Genomic DNA, 16,161 nt, shown 5'->3' with positions numbered 1-16,161 from the left:
ACGTACACACTGTAGCAGAAATGCTAAGTCACAGCTTGAACCAGTGACTGAGCACCTGGTGGGAAGGCAGGGCCAGCCCTGTGGAACTCAGGTGCGTGCAATGTAGCTGAATGATCAGAAGGGGTGGGGTAAGGATTCACCCCTTCCCAGACCTCATTTAAGGGTTGGCAGTGGAGGCGAGGGTATTTTGCTGGAGATCCCTGCCTACCTGGGGCCCTCAAAAGGTAAGAAGCTTTTTTTCTTTCTTTTCTGTGTTCACAGTTGCTGTGTTTGGGCTTGTGCTCATTTGGTGTAGCCGAAGACTTTGCCACCCTGCTGTTATTGCTATAGTTTCCATCACATAGAACATTGCACAGGCATGCAAAATAGATGCATTTTAAATGTTCTACCTCCTATAAAAGTGTGTATATAGAGAGAACTTAAAATGTATGCAGTATTACATTCTTCAGTAGATGGAATAAGTAGCATTAGATGAAGGTGTAAATGCAGGATTCATAAGACCGTCATCATAATCAACTTGTGGGCTGATATGTCTCAATTTCCTGCTTCTGGATTTGATAGCTGGCAGTCAAACTATAGTGGATAATGAAATCTCATGGTGATGCCATGTTAAATGCAAGTATTTGCAGCCATGGGATTCTGAGATTTGGGGAAAGCAGCAAAGATTGATTTGGTTCTTGCTTAAGGCAAAACTGGCTTTTAAAAGGAAAGCCATTGCTGAATCAAAAGCTAATAAGAAATATAACAAAATGATATTTCAATCATATCTAGCAAGCCAAATGGGATCAACTGTTGTGTTATAAAGTTGAGTTTCAGAGCCTCACAGGTAACTGCTACTGGGCAAAGTGGTAAACAAACCATTTCCTTCTTACTTTGGAGCAAACAAATAGTACAGATTAGCAGTATGCATTACAGCAACTGAATAAGAACATACATCTGTATGGCTGTGAGAAAGAGCATTCCTTGATCACTTTGTAATTGCAGCATGCTTGCAGAAGTAGGTGAATGAACGAGCTGATAGTGTTTAAGAAACCTCCATATACTCACCTCCTTTCTTTATGCTAGATACTATCTTGTTTGGTCTTTGACTCCATCTGGGCAAGATTTAATAGTTTTTTGTGTCGTGTTCCTAGACTACTACCACTCTCTGCAAATGTGGGTTTCTGTGTTTTTTTTTTTTTTTTTTTAATATATTCAATGCCAGCTATGTCAGCAACAGTGACTGCTAATAGATGGTTCTGGACTGTAATGAATTAGGAAGGAGATAGATATTCTTGGAGTGGTATGGAAATGAGTCTCTTAATTTCAGGATACTATTTGTTTTGAGCAGCAGTGTAAACCCAAATGGTACTAGCACTGGGACAATGAATAGAAGATGCCACCTGGCTCAGTGCCGGGGTTAAGCTGCTCTCATTTCTTTCTTATATTTTCAGAAAGCTTTTTGTACAATGTTTTTTTTTTTTGTTTGTTTTTTTTTCCTGACAGGTCTGGGAAATGCTGAAATGGTTTGGATCAGTAGAGGCAGCTCAAGAAATCCACAGTTTGAAATTAAGATTTAGTTCCTAGCGCTCAGAGCTAAGAGCATTAATTCTAATTTAAGACCTCATTTTCTTTTTTTTTCTTGCAACTTGTATGAAGACCAAGTTACAGAAATGGATTTCTTCTTTCAAACTGTGGCAAAACATGGATGTTCTTCTCTGGCTTTGGACAAAGGCATAGACAATCATTTTCAAAGATGCTGTTAAAATCAAACTGATATGCCAGTTATTGTGTTTCTCAGATCTAGCTGCTATTTTTGGTATGTGCACAGCAGGTGTTGCAAAGGGTTCTGTTGTTTGTGTTGTGTTTAGGTTGCTCTGCCTCCACTTGGCTTCTCTTTGATCGTATGCAACAAACATTAAATAAATGCAGGCTGTCACAGAAAATGCATGGTTGATGTGAAGGAGACCATTGAAAATCCTCAAAACAAGAGCCTGAGCCAATACCAAAACTATGTTTTAAACTTTCCTTGTGTCCTTTCCACTACTTGAAAGATTGATAAAAGCTTCTGACGTATAGGTGATATAAATGTAGATGGCTATGAACGCTAAGAGGGCAAATGTGGTAATGCATTCCTGCTCTTCTTTGTTTTGCTTAGTGCTTCTCAAGAGTTGTACACCCCAGGATTTACTGAGACTGCAAATTCTTGCTTGAGGAATGGAACTGATTTTAAGCAGTACTGAGGTATTTAAGGGAGGAGCCAGAAAATGCATTAAGGTTTTTTAACTAAGATGAAGACAGAAGTCAACTATGAAACCTTGCTCAAGGTGTTAGTTTTAACACCCTAGTAGTAGGTTGCTAGTTCCTGACTTTTCTTTTTGAAGGGTGCTGGATGTGATGTAATAGCTGGATAATCTAAGATTCTGTCAGTACTAGTGCTAAAGTAGCCTAATTCCTTATGGATTCTATATAGATGTGTGCCCAGCTTGCATGCTCTAATTGAACTTGGGTTCAGGGTTGCAATACTACTAGGTGGCTTGGCTGCAGATTCCCATGTATAATGTCTCTGTTACTTTCTGGAAACACGAATGAAATCTGTCCTTGGGCTGCCCGTCTGTGTTAATGAAACTGGTAAGCTGTATTGATCTTAAAGAACTTTGCTTCCTTTCTAAAACATTTGAATCAAGCGACAAGTGCAAAGTTATTAGGGATGCAGAGCCTGGTTCACAGCTGCCATGAAGTTGCAAATTGCATTTCCTGTGGAAAACAACTCAAAAACCAAGTAAATTCTTGGAGAAAAGCCTAAGCATGATGGCTCTGCCTAACTGGATAGTAAAATCTCTATTTCCACCTGTCCCCAATCTCTTTTTCCTGATCTTTGCCTTCCTTTCTGTACAACTTGAATTAGATTAAAGATAGAAGGGAGGAAAAACACATTCTCTTCCTGCCTGGCTAATTGCTTCTTTCTGGGAGAGGTAGGAAGTACAATTGTGGCATTGCTAGACAATGGAGACAAGAAGCTATTGTGTCCTATTTTTGGAGCAACTGTTTTACCATTAGAGCTAAAATCTGAATGGACATGCTGTCCTTGATTGGAGACCCTTCTATTTTCATTTAAGAAAGGTGAATTCCACAAGCTATATTTACTTTACTGATACAGGACACTGTAGGCTGGTGTCTTGCTAATATTGGGCTATATTTTATGCTCCAGGAGCAGCTCCAGGGTGTTTTCACATCAGTCTCTGTACTGTCCCGTTATTTTTCTTTTCAGTGCAGTTTTGTGTTGCACACTAATCAGCCTTCCTTGCAGACAAGGTTTCACTGAGATAGCTTTGCTTTAAGAAAGGATAAAATGGAACTAATTATATGTGTATATCGTTAGTATATGTATATAATTTTTTTTTCCCCACACTAACGTGAATGAGCCCAGTCCTGAAGTTAGAGAAATTTGTATGAGGTCTCATGAGCAGCAAGAGCTTTGAAGGGCTCTAGTCTCTGTCCTGACAGCAGGTTGGTGCTACAGGCACAGGTACAGAACTACAGGCTGTATTGCTCTGGGTTGGGAGTTGTGCAGGTGGATGTGTGCCAGTGCGTGCTGCAAAACACAGGTATTGACCCAGCCATGCCTGAGCATATGCTGTTGGACTAGGAGGCTGCTAAGGAATCTTGGGGGTTTTGAATATTGATTTGGATGATAAACTAGTTGTTTAAGCATAGTGCTAAGAGTGAATGTTTCAGCACAGCTGTGCTTTTTGGCACTGCTGCTCCTGAAAAATGTCCATGCCATTACTAGTTCTGATTTGTTGCCGTCCAGAATATTTTCCTTTATTTTTTTCCTTTGTGTTTCCTTGTAATGAACATAATAAAAAATGCAGAAATGTGACCTCAGAAGTCGAGATACAGACTCCAATAATTGTTCACTGTCTCCATCTTTATATTAGATTTTCTGAGGCTGTTTTTTCCTCTATTTGCTGGAAAAAAAAATCCATACAAATGAAATACAAGCACAGTCAGTAAATAGTAATGAAAAGGTAAATTCATTTTACAGACAAGCCAGTGCATGTAAGACATCATTTGGAATGATGGTGATGCTTTTTTTTTTTTTTTGTTGCACAGATCGCAAAGCTATTACAGTCTTTCAAAATTAATATCTGGCTTTTAGGCTCTATAATGGTGTGTATGACCTCTTCTTACCCTTCAGCTATTTGAGAAAAATGATATTATTGTTTTAAAATACTAGGCAGACATGAGATATGGAAGCATCGGCCTTATCCAGGAAAACATACCACTAGTTTGCATGAGATGGGTGAGTCATGGGTCACCTTACTGCACTGCAGATTGTGATAGGGCTACTACCTGGACAGATGTGTATGGAGTTGCCTGGGTCTGAGCTTTGGAGCTGTACCTGCAACAGAGTGGGGAGGCACAGAGAAATCTTCCTGGCTACTTCTTCCTTTTCTTTGTAGGCTAGGTTTGGCACAGGGGCAGAAAATCTGCTTTGCTTTCCAGGTTGCTGTTTCAGCATCTGTGTATTGGGAAGAGCCACCTGCTGAGACATTACCTGCTGAATTCCAGGACATTTCCTGTGTTCCCATCAGCAGTAGAACATCTTTGTCCATAAGCCCTACGGTAGTGTTCATCCACAGGCTGGACTATATCCAGTTTCTTATCACACACCAGATGATGCTCTGTATGCATGGCATATCTCAAGATATGATCTTGATCATATGATCACATCTCAAGATGTGATTCGACAGAGGTTTTAATTTTGGAGCAAGAGACTGATAACCTCTGTTTACATGGATTGATAATGATAGGACAAGGGGGAATGGTTTTAAATTGAGGCAGAGGAGATTTAGGCTAGATATTAAGAGGAAGTTTTTCACTCACGGAGTGAGTGAATACACCAAGTTCTTAGCAGAAAGTGGATTTGGTGCTCCTTGCAAAGCAGTGCTGTGCTTCAGTTGGTGACTGCATCAAAGATTATAGGCTTATTTTATTTCATTTTTTCTAAGTTACATCCCTGCACAGTAAATTGGCTGGCAGATTACTTAAATCTTTACAAACCAGTAGAAATGTTGTTTTAGGTGGTGAAGACAGGTTTTTGCCTGAGCTAGAGAGGAATAGGTTGACTTCTTATACAATTCACTTTGATACTATTGGAGTTGGCAGGTAAAGTGGGTTCTGCTGTTTGCTTCTTACCACAGCATTGCCACCACCCACAGTTGGAGCTCTGATCAGCACATCCCATGATGTTTTCTGCCCCTGAAGTGAGTTCTTGACATGAGTCAGAGCTTTTCTTAGTGGGCATCAGATTTTCTTGTGTGCTTTACCAGTCTGGTTCCCTAAAATAGAACGTAACTGTTTCCTGCAATAAGCTTTATTTGCTGTGAAAGAACAATGAGAAGGATGCTGTGTTCTCCTCACTTCATCCTGGGATAATGGATTAGTCTCAATGCTTGACAGTGCTGTGTAAAGTAGAAACCCATGTGAGGATGGCTCTAGCACAAAACTACCTTTTGTGCAGCATACTGTAGTTCTCTTTCTTATCCTTCATCTAATTCAGTGGCTCCACCTAAGTTGGCTGCCTGGTCAAGGATTTATCCTTTTCAACAAATGCAAACTTCTCCATCTGTTTTGTTCACTCAGCTCCTAATACTGGAGTGGTATTCAGGGAAAGAGATGAGAATTCAGAAGCGTCATCCCTTGTCAACAACAGGAACTTCTCAGTCCTGATCAACAATAATAAGGCTGTTACTTGGTGGGGAAGAGGACTCTTGTTAACTTGGAAATAACTACCTTCTAAAAATGTAAACCAGTGATCAATGGACAAGTCCCTAAGCCAGGTGTTTATTTACCTTGACTGGTTTAGGGTGAAAGTTAACCATTTTATCAGGGTTTGAGGGTGTGGTGATGTTGCACATTATGGGAGGGTACTTCAGGATTCTAGGTTTGCTAGGTGCCTGGTGGGTATTGCATGCTGTAGTGAGAGGCCTTAAGCTTGAGGTACCAGGAGATCTTTGGAAATTCTGACATCTCTAGAAAGATTGGGCTCAAATGTAAGTCTTCAGCAGCTTAGAAGTAACACAAATGGGCTAACTCTGTGAAATTATAGGTAACACATGAATTATGAGGAAGATGTGATAGGAGAGGGAGTGCATTCATAGCTTCTGTGGAATAACTTGCTGCTCAGAGTATGCTGTATTCAAGCCCAGCTCAATCATTTCTTTGTTACCACCTCCATATCTTTTGGAGTAGTGATCATCTCTTCGTGTACCATCAGGGCCAAACTTTAGCTTACTTTTAACTGAAGGGTGTTGTCCCTCACCGAGTTCTGCATATGTTTCAGTCAGGACGTGGTTGTGCTCTCACTTGTCGATGTATAAATGTGCTGTGTTTCAAAGGAGCTCAAAATAAACCCTGAAGGTGGCAACAGCGTTTGTCTTAGATTCTGCTTCTCCCTGAAAATGACATGTACTCATTTATCTCTTTATGAAAACTTCTAGGGAGTTGATAATCATTGCTATCTGAAGATCAGGGTTTCCAGTTTCTGTAGATCTACTGATTTCTGCTCCTTAGGTTACATGAGCAAGGTGATTTACTGCAGTGTGAGCAGAAGTTTTGGAAGCATAATGAGGGATGGAATGGCTTGGTAAAAGTTGTGCTAAGAATTAAGACTGAGAACTACCTTTTTACCAAGAATGCCACTGCTTTATTGCTGTACAGTGTGGAGACACATTTAAAATTTAATAGGTATGTGCTCACTAGCAAGTACTCACCAGTCTTAATTGGTTCTGGAGGTGCTGTTTCCAATAGCCAAATTTAGGGCATGCTGCTACTTTTGTCAAATTATTGTTTTAGGTAACGAGCTTCTGTCAGAACTACACTTCTGTCAAATTAACTTTATATCCTTTTCAAATTCATACACTTCTCACTTTGGATCCTTTTCAGATGTTATGTCTTTTAACAGGACACTACCAATGAGTGTCTGACATTCATTTTTTTTCTATAACTTGTGTACATACACACTTCTGGTTTCAAATGCAGCTTATTGATTTCTATTTGACACAACCACCAGTGTTGAGGTACCCAAATGGTGCAGAATTCACTGCAATATTTCAGGCACAAAACTGAAAAATGTCTTACTGCTTTGAACCCCTTGTGGTTCACGACAGACAAACTGTCAAGCTCCTGGTATGAAGTGACCAGGCTCCTGCTTTCATGTCTCCCCTCATTGCTTGGCAAACAGATGTCTCTGTGATTCTTAAAAAAGGTGGACTCTGTAGCAAGTAGAACTCTCAGCCAATTACTACCTTGGGCAAAACAGACTCAACCTAAAGGAGAGTAATGTAATTTATGTCTGTTACTAACAGACTAAACTAATGAGAGCTAAAAGCATGCTACATAGGTTGCTCCGGAAGTAATACATCCTATATATTTCTATGGAGGCTACAATGGGTACATAGAGCATAATAACACTGTTTGATAGAGCAAATTCTCAGCTACAAAATGCTATTTTGTTTAGGATAAACATCAGTATTAGCTATGCATTTTTCCATCAGGGAATTTAGAATGAAGCTGGCTATCAAAAATAGTCCTTAAAGCTAAGCACGGAGTTTTACTGCATGGACAGAAATTCAGCATGCAACAAGCTTTTCCTCACAAGTGTGCTCAGGCTGCAGCCAGAGAACGCAGAAGCAGACTCAGACTCTACAAGTGATTTCTGAACTGAAATCACTGTTGTGAGTAAATTACTGTTTAAATTGTGAGTAAATCACAATTACTGTTGTGAGTAAACTATTGAAAGTTCAGTCAGGACGAACAGATCCCAGCAAGACCAGGTTTTGGGGGATGTGCACAGGGCTATGCAGAGCTCAGGAACTCTGTTAGAGTTCAACTTGTAGCAGTTTGTCTCGCAGTGACCTCTTGTTTCCAGAGAGCTGGAGGTCATACGTTACACATGTGAATGCTTTGGTGAATTTTTCCTTTACAGTTTGACTCTTCAGAGGGAAAAGAAGGCGGCTTCCTGCAATGCTTCAGTCTGGGTTTTGGTTAGGTTTAGATTAGCACAGTAGCTGAGTGGATGTACACTACTGCCTGTGTTTGTGGCCAGAAATGTGTTCTGGGCATTCAGAGCTTTCTGTTCTCCTTTGAGAGCATGAGATGTTCAATTATTGTTGGTGGATCTTTGAAATCCTTTTTTAATGATACGGTTATCTATTCTTTAAGTTTCTTTTATTCATAATCTTCTGTATTGGAAGGAAAGTAGGCTCAGTCACACTTCAAGAATTCCCCTGTGCACCATCTCTTGTAACTAACCTGGATCCTTTGTTCTAAGACACATTTGTGGGCTTTCTGCAACTTGAATTAGTGAATAATAAACTAATGATCAACTACTGTGGGGCACATAGTATCTCTGCTGCTTTTGCATGCCCTTGAAAACTATTAGAAAAGAGCTGGTGTTTTACAGCATGCAGCTAGGGGCCAGTACCAGCTCACGTTTGCATTTTGCCTGACAAGCATATTTCTCAGCAGCGCCCTAAAGCAATAGCAGCTCATCTATATTGTGCACTATTTGCATACTCTAACAAGATGGGCTATAATTGGCCTTCATTGATTTTGTTTTCATTGAGCTAAAATAGAGTCAGAGCTTCTTAGGCAAGAAGAGCTGATTGATTTGTGGTAGGATTCAGGACTATTCAGTTGAAGAAATAATTAATTATGTTCTTATTTAGTAATTGTCAGGGTTTAAGTTTGCTCTTACCATTCAAGATAGTCCTGCTGAATTTTATCTCTAGGCTGAATCGCTCTTAAAAGCTGGGATGAAATGCCAGCACACATAAGGTAGTTCACAAGAAACAATACTTATTTCCTTCTCTACTCCTTCATTACCACCTTCTATCCCTGCACATCCTCCCCACTTACCCCATATGCATACAGTTCTTCTTTCCTCATGTTAATTGATCAGCTCTGTTCCTGGCAGTTTTCTTTTAGAACAGTTCCAGGAAAACACCTTTTTAACCAGAAGCTGGAAAACATAAGGAATGTAATTGCTTTCTTTGGAAAAAGTGAACGGTCGCATGCTGTTAGGATTCTTTTTTTTCTAATTTTGAGACAAACATTTGCCCGAGTGAAATGCTTCCTCATGCTGAGTGTGGATGTGGAACAAATAGGCTTAGCTCAGGCATGGGGATTGTTGATTATATGCTGTTATACACTTGTGAAACTGATACTGGATGAGAATGGGAGTGTAGTTTTGCTGAAATGGGCATGGTAGACGTATTTTTGTTGTTGTCGTTTTTTTTGTTTTTACCTTGTGGTTTTCTTACAAACTATCTATTAATTAAAACTTAGCAGTGTGCCTCTGGGCAGACAGTGCTGTGTGGCAGAGGCAGGTTTTATGAGCTATTGCTTTAGAGTTGAATGTTAGGCTGCAGTGGCTATGTACAGCAAAGTTAGCAATGGCAGATATGTAACTTAGATGATAATTAGTGTATCTTCTCTTATCTTTTCCTAGCAGCGTAGTGTGGTGGCAATATTTCTTCTTTTAAAGTGGTGAATCTTACTGCAAATATGGCATTAAACTGTAATGAATTGAATCCAAGCCCTTTCTGTTCTACTGCCAGGAAAGCAGAGCTCAGTAAATGCCTTTCACCAAGCTGGTAAATGACAAAGAAACTTCCTGGGCAAACAACAACCGAATGTAAGAGATTGGGCTTTGTAAAAAATTAGTTCTTAAATAGAAGGCTTATCCACCAGCTTCACTGGATGCAGGGAGCCTCAATGAGTGCACTGGACTCAGTTGCCAATAGTAAGTAGGACACAACCCCAGAGTGCCTTCGAGTCCTTCAGAAAATGTGAGTTGTAAGAATGGGAAAACCAAGACAGAAGAGTGCTGGGAAAATGATAGCTCTGCTTTTTGCTGAGGAGGAGCAAAGTCTAATTGCAGTAGGCTGGCTCCTGCCCCCTCACCACTTGCTGTACTGGAAGAGATGCAGCACTGCTGCAACTTTTGCTGCCTCTGGCACACGTGGGCAGGATTGCTGTTCGTACCAGGCAGTGCCTCCTCAGCTTGGATATTTCAGATGGACGCATTGTTTTCCAGGAATGTTACCTCTTTGCACTTGCATTGGTGGAAATCTTGTAGGAACTGGGATGAAAAACTGCAACGTTGCTTTTCTTCTGAGCTTCTCAGAAATGGAAGAATTTAACTTGGAAGTTCTGTACCACATTAAAGTTTCTCTTTTCTTGCCCTTGTGTTTCCAAGAAAAAGCAGGCAAAAAAGCATTTCATGGTTGTTTCCACTCATCGGTTTCTGTAGGAAAAAGAGTATGAAGAGACAGAAGGAAAGCAGATTCTGAGATTTGGTTGTGAGAATTTTTTTTAATTTAATTTCAAATCACTTTTTTTTCAAAATCAAAATGAAAACAAATCTAAGCAAGCTTTTTTTTTTTTTTTTTCTTTCTTTTCTTCCATAATCAATTCCTTCTCAACATCAGTATGGTGGTAGATGCTGACCAGCTCATTCGCTTCAACTGGACTCTCTCATTACATCATCAGAGTTATTCTTTTTTTTTTTTTTTTTTTTTTTTTTTTTGACCATGGTTATTCTCTAAATGGATGGTCCTATTTTGAGAACTTGAGGTCATGGGCTTTACTGCTTTCCATAGAGTTGTCTTTTATCCTATCTTTGTTGCTGAACTGTTTTGAGGAGCAGTAATGAGTCACGTGCAGTCTTTCTTTGCCAAGTTGAGGTGATTGATCAGAGTAGCATTTTATTATCAAAAGAAATGGCTGTACGTTAGGAGATAGTGGTAAGCATCACCTTGTTTGAGTATTTTCTTGTAGAGAATTAACTTGTGTGCACCTCGTGGGACTTCCATGCCATCTGCATCCCTATCTTGCTATTCTCTTTGTATCAGAGGTCACAGGCCAGTTCAGAGCAAGGAAAATAAGAATTGGTATGTTTTGTACCTGTGTGTTATAGCTTTCATAGATTCAGCAGGTAACTGGGTGGTATTTTTTGCCTTCACTCAAATCACAGAAGGCATCTTTTTTTTCCACTGAATATATGTATCTGTTGGTTTGGACTCGTGTATTTCTGCCTTACAACAGTGTTAGTGCTTAAGGCAGAGCACTGCTGTGAACTGTTGAACCTGATTCCCAAGAGTTTGATACGTTTTTCCCTTTGCTTTCACTGGAAACAGGATCAGGCCATAAATCTGCTTAAGATTTAACATGTGTATTACAGACATTTTAAACTATATGGGCTTGGGATGGACGGGAGCTTCAAAGACTTGTCACTTGTGCTAGACTGGTTGCCTTTAACAATGAAGAGTTCTTTATGCTGCTATGTGCTGGATAATGAATGATCAGCTCAGCAGAAGATGAGCAGCTTGGGGGTTGTACAGATTATTGGACTGCATACTGTGGAACTTCAGCTATTGCACTGTAAAGATAACAAATGATTAATTGATCTCATTCTTTGTACTTATCTTAATTGGTAGCAGTGCTTTGACCCCACTGGCTACTGTAGCAGCTTATGCTTAAACAGTGCTCTCTGAGGGGAGGGAAAAGGAAAAGTGAAGTTGCATGGGATGGGGAACAGAAAGTGCCACCAGGCAGTTTCCTCTCTGGCCCATGTTATTGTTGTGGGTAAAATGGGAAGGAGAGAGCTGGAAAAGGGGAGATTCCAGGTCCGAGGGGAGCACTGGAAAACGTGTGGCTCTAATGCTGTGCACAGCAAGGGAGTGTCACAAGCAAACTTTGTTTTAACGGTCTGCCAGAAACCTTGAAACTTTTATTTCACAAAATGGAAGGGAAAAGCTCTTAAACTTTACAATATAAGTTAGGGAACCAGCTGTCGAACTACACTGTCGTTCCTATAATGAAATGGCCTTATAATGACTTGCATCTGGATAAACTGATGCTTTAGATGCTTTTAATAGATGCTTTTTGAGTTGTTCACCTGTCACCTTGGCAAGTTGCATCTTGCTTAGATGGGGCAGTAGTTACACACAGTGGGTAAAACTGTTTCTTTTGCTGAAACTTCTCAAAAGTTTGGAGTGAAGCTGAAGTAAAAGTTGTGACACTACACTTCAAAAATGAAAATGTGGAAATAATGTTGTGGGTATATGGTTGGATGGGTGGAGTATTAACTTGCCAGTACTCTTTATGACTGGGCTGCTGACATGGACAGAACCCCCTGGAGCAAAGTACAGCTTTTAACTAGATATGCTGCCCAATTTTGAAAAGGGCAGGCATCTGTTATTAGTGGCCTGCAGATGTGAAATTCTGTCAGGGGGAAAACAAGTCAATTCTCTAATGTGCTGTTTCTGGTTTTGCAACTTTGAAATAATTGCTGGTATAAGAGTTGAAACAGATACAAATGAGTGTGCTTTGGTGTTAGCAAATGGAGGGTATGTTAATCTCAGTGTGAAGAGTCTCAGTATGTTAATAATGATCAAATGAAATTGCACATTAATAACAATCATATGTCATATTGAATGTCCACAGCACTTTCTGCCCAGATGCTCTGAAATGCTTTATGAACTTTGGGAAATCACAACTAGATAAGGTAAGCAGCATTGTTCACCATAGACAGTGCGGGGGGAGAGTGAAATTAGGAATTGGTAAGACTTGACTCAGCTCACCAGATTTTCCTTGAGGAGAACTGGAATTTTGTCACTTGGTCTTGTGCAGTGATTTTTCTGTTCATTGATATTGCCAGACAGCAGGTCCCTTCTGGGTTAACTGCAGTTGAAGAACTGTAGCAAAACTTGCTAGTTCTGCCTACCATCTTTGATGCTAATGAGCAATTTCTTTATACAATTTTTGGCATTCAGGATGCCCTAAGAAGATAGCAAGTATTGTGTATTTCATAGAAGTAAGGTATGAAAAAATCTTAAGGTTGTTTTCTTAATTTGTGTCTATTTCAATTAACTTTTTTAACTGCACGTCTTGTCTCGTAAAATGATGAACGCTTTCCAATTTATTGGAACAGTTGTTCTATAAAAGAGCAATATGCTTGAGCAACTCCTTGTACTGATACATCATCATCAACCTTAGTAATGAGTGGGAGAGAGAGATAGGGATGCTTTTGGCTCCATTGAAAACATTTGTAGATTCTATCTGGAACAGATTTTATTAAAATTGCAACAAACTTTATAAAGCTCAGTATACGCTTCATTAAGGGAACATTACCTTACAATTATGATTAATTAGATTAAACTTATGAAAGTATGTTATTTGTTCAAATCAAAAGGGTGGTGGGGAAGAATGATGGATGATGAAAGAGTATGATAAATGAAGAAAGCAGCTGAACTAAATTGAATGTGTATTCATCCGTTTTCACTTCATAACTAATGATAAATTGAGCATGTCACATTTAACAATACATGTCTGAGCTTAAGCACAGTCCCAGCTCCTGTGCTCTAATGTCTTTTGTCAGGTAGCTGCATCCAGGGAATGTGATATTTTGTTTGGAGAAACCTACACAGTTCATTATCAATCTGTCCCTGCAATTGAAATCACAGATGAAAGCTCTTGCTTTCTTGAAATAAAACCACGGAAGTCTCAATTAGGACAGAGTTGTCTAGGAAGCACAGTCTGCCTGTGATGCGTTAATTTGACGTGAAAAGCGAATGATGTATTGAAAATTGTGCATTGTTGACAAGAATGCAGCTTGGGATAATGGCGAACTTGTATGAGCTTGCGAGGGTCAGAGTCTAACTCAGTGGCTTACAGTCCCTTGCAGCTACTTGTGGAAGGTGCTGTTTAGCATCAACTGAAATGTCAGAATTTGGTCCCAGATACTCGGGATTCTGCATGGGCAATGCCTAGGTGTGGAATAGTTTCTCAGACTTCTGAACTCATACCACATTTTCTTCTTGGCTAACCATTTTCTCTTTCTGCAGGTAATCTGGAAAACAGTCTTTCCAGTGGTAATCAGCAGTTCTGCTTCTCGCCTTGGTTGTGATAGATGTGAAGCAAGATGACAGCAGTGAGTGAGTACTGAGGATCTTAGTTTTGTTTTTACCAAAAACAAAGGAAAACACTTTGTTCTGGGATCACTAAAAGCTTTGGCCAACATTTCATACCAACAATGTTATTTTAGCTGACTTGGCTCTTCCATTCCTGTTCCAAAGCTATTTGAACATTCTAGCCAAAGTCAGTGTTGATGGATTGAGCTATACCGAGCTACACCACAAACAAATTTTGGGCAGCATTTCCAGAAATAGTTCAACTGTGATCCTGCAAATGCTTGTGTGCTGTAGACCACAGAACTGAGAAAAGGTTACTGTATAGTTTAAGACATAATGAAGATCAATTGCAGAAGGAACCAGATGCATGAAATAATGACCAAAAATACTCCAAAACCAAAATGGAAACAAATCCTTCATCTCTTTATGTGCTGAGCATGAAGGGACATGCTCTGATCGAGTAACGTTTAGATCCCCAGTTACAGTCACTGGCATAAATGTCATGTATAATCAGTAGCCAAGGGCTGCAGGTGAAGCGTAGTCTCATGTCTTTCTCTGGTAGTTAGAAGGGAGTTCCTTGTTGACTGTTTGCTATTGCTTTAAAGAGTGTAGAATCAGAGACCTTCTTTTATTCTCCATGCTGTTCTGTCCCCTCTATTGGCAGTAAAATTTCTTGACAGAAGGACTGCATGCTGTGCCCCAACCTTGTCCTTTCCTGGGAGCATTCTGTGGAGTGTGAATAACAATTTGATTGCTTGTCCTCAACCCACCCCAACCTATGAGTGACCTCCCATGTGGTCACCACACAACTGTCATACTGAAAATTTGAGGGTGTGGGAAGTGTTGAGCACAGAAATACGTTCTGGCCAGTTCCACATTCGTGATCAGTTCAGGCCTGGTGTTGTCAGTTTATACGCATGAAATCTCTGGGAGGATGCCTAGGATTTCCTGAATGAGCTTGTTTCTCATTCCTGTTTCCTTAAAAAGTTGTTTTTTTTTTTTTCTTTTTTTCTTGGAAGGCTGAGTGAGGGAAGCCCAGACCTGCTAAAGAAGAGATGTTGCAGGAGACTCTGCTCCCAGAATGTTGTTCCATGGTTCGCATGGCATGACTGCAGGAAAGATATAGCCCCATCTGTCATAAGTCCCTATCAGCAAGTAATAATAGCTACTGTGTTCTTTTGTTTTTAGTCCATGTAAGCTTTGGCAGTCTGGAAACTTGTTTCAGTTTTCTCCTACCTTCTTGCTACCTAGTATACATCACTAGCATGTTTGTAAGGCAAGCTGCGGTGGTAATCTGTAGCTGAACTTGACTGACATGAGTGAACACTCTTCAGATTGTGTCTGAAGCAGCAATGGACAAAAAAAAAAATTGCCCCTCCCCAGTATCTCATGCAAATTGGTCTTGCAGCAGCGTGAGCAGCAGCATCCCATTTAAGATATGAGTGCGTTGAGTCACCCTATAAAGGGCTTACAGTGCAGAAACAGTGATAGCATGTGTAGGCTACATTAGTATTAGTAGAGTATTTACATAATGTAGCATATACATTGAACTTTGTATCTTTTAAGTAAGATATGAACACTGGTTACTAAGCCAACAAGCACTTCAGAAAGTGTTAATGTTTTTGAGCCCTTAATTCAGGAGTTGCCCAAACCTAATTGGTGTATGATGCTATACATAAGCATGGACGTCATACAGGTTCTGAAGGATTAAACTATTTCAAAAAAGCTTGGTGACACTTAACTCTACCAGCCTCTCTGAAGTCAGTAAGAGAAAGTCAGGAATTGGTGTGTGAATAAAACTTGGGGAAAAAACAAAAACAAAAACAAACCCTAACAAACAAAAACAACAACAAAAGAAAAACCATCAAAATATTGAGAAGCAAACTGAAATGCTGAACTTGTTAACCAGTTTTAGAAGTGTTCTAACTTCCCTTGACTCATGCAAGTGTTTTAAGTAGTTGTACTAATGCTCATCTGTGGCCTCAGATGACCGAATGCTTTGTAGTAAGATGTCAGGCATCACACCTGGCATGGACGTAGAGGTACTTCTGTGAAGTCTTCTCAACTTTTCCTTCATCTGTCCAGCAGGAATGCTGTAAAATGTTTTAGTCTGTCTAACTGATGAGTGCAGTAGAGGATTTCTCATTGTGTAGAGAAGAAATATGTTTACACCCATAATCACGACCCATAGGATACAACC

Source organism: Centrocercus urophasianus, unplaced genomic scaffold, assembly GCF_019232065.1.
Source record: "Centrocercus urophasianus isolate 14NV4802_14NV808 unplaced genomic scaffold, USGS_Curo_1.0 seq_13, whole genome shotgun sequence".
Taxonomy (NCBI): Eukaryota; Metazoa; Chordata; class Aves; order Galliformes; family Phasianidae; genus Centrocercus; species Centrocercus urophasianus.
The sequence above is the reverse complement of the archived record's forward strand: the minus strand, read 5'-3'. Positions refer to the sequence as shown.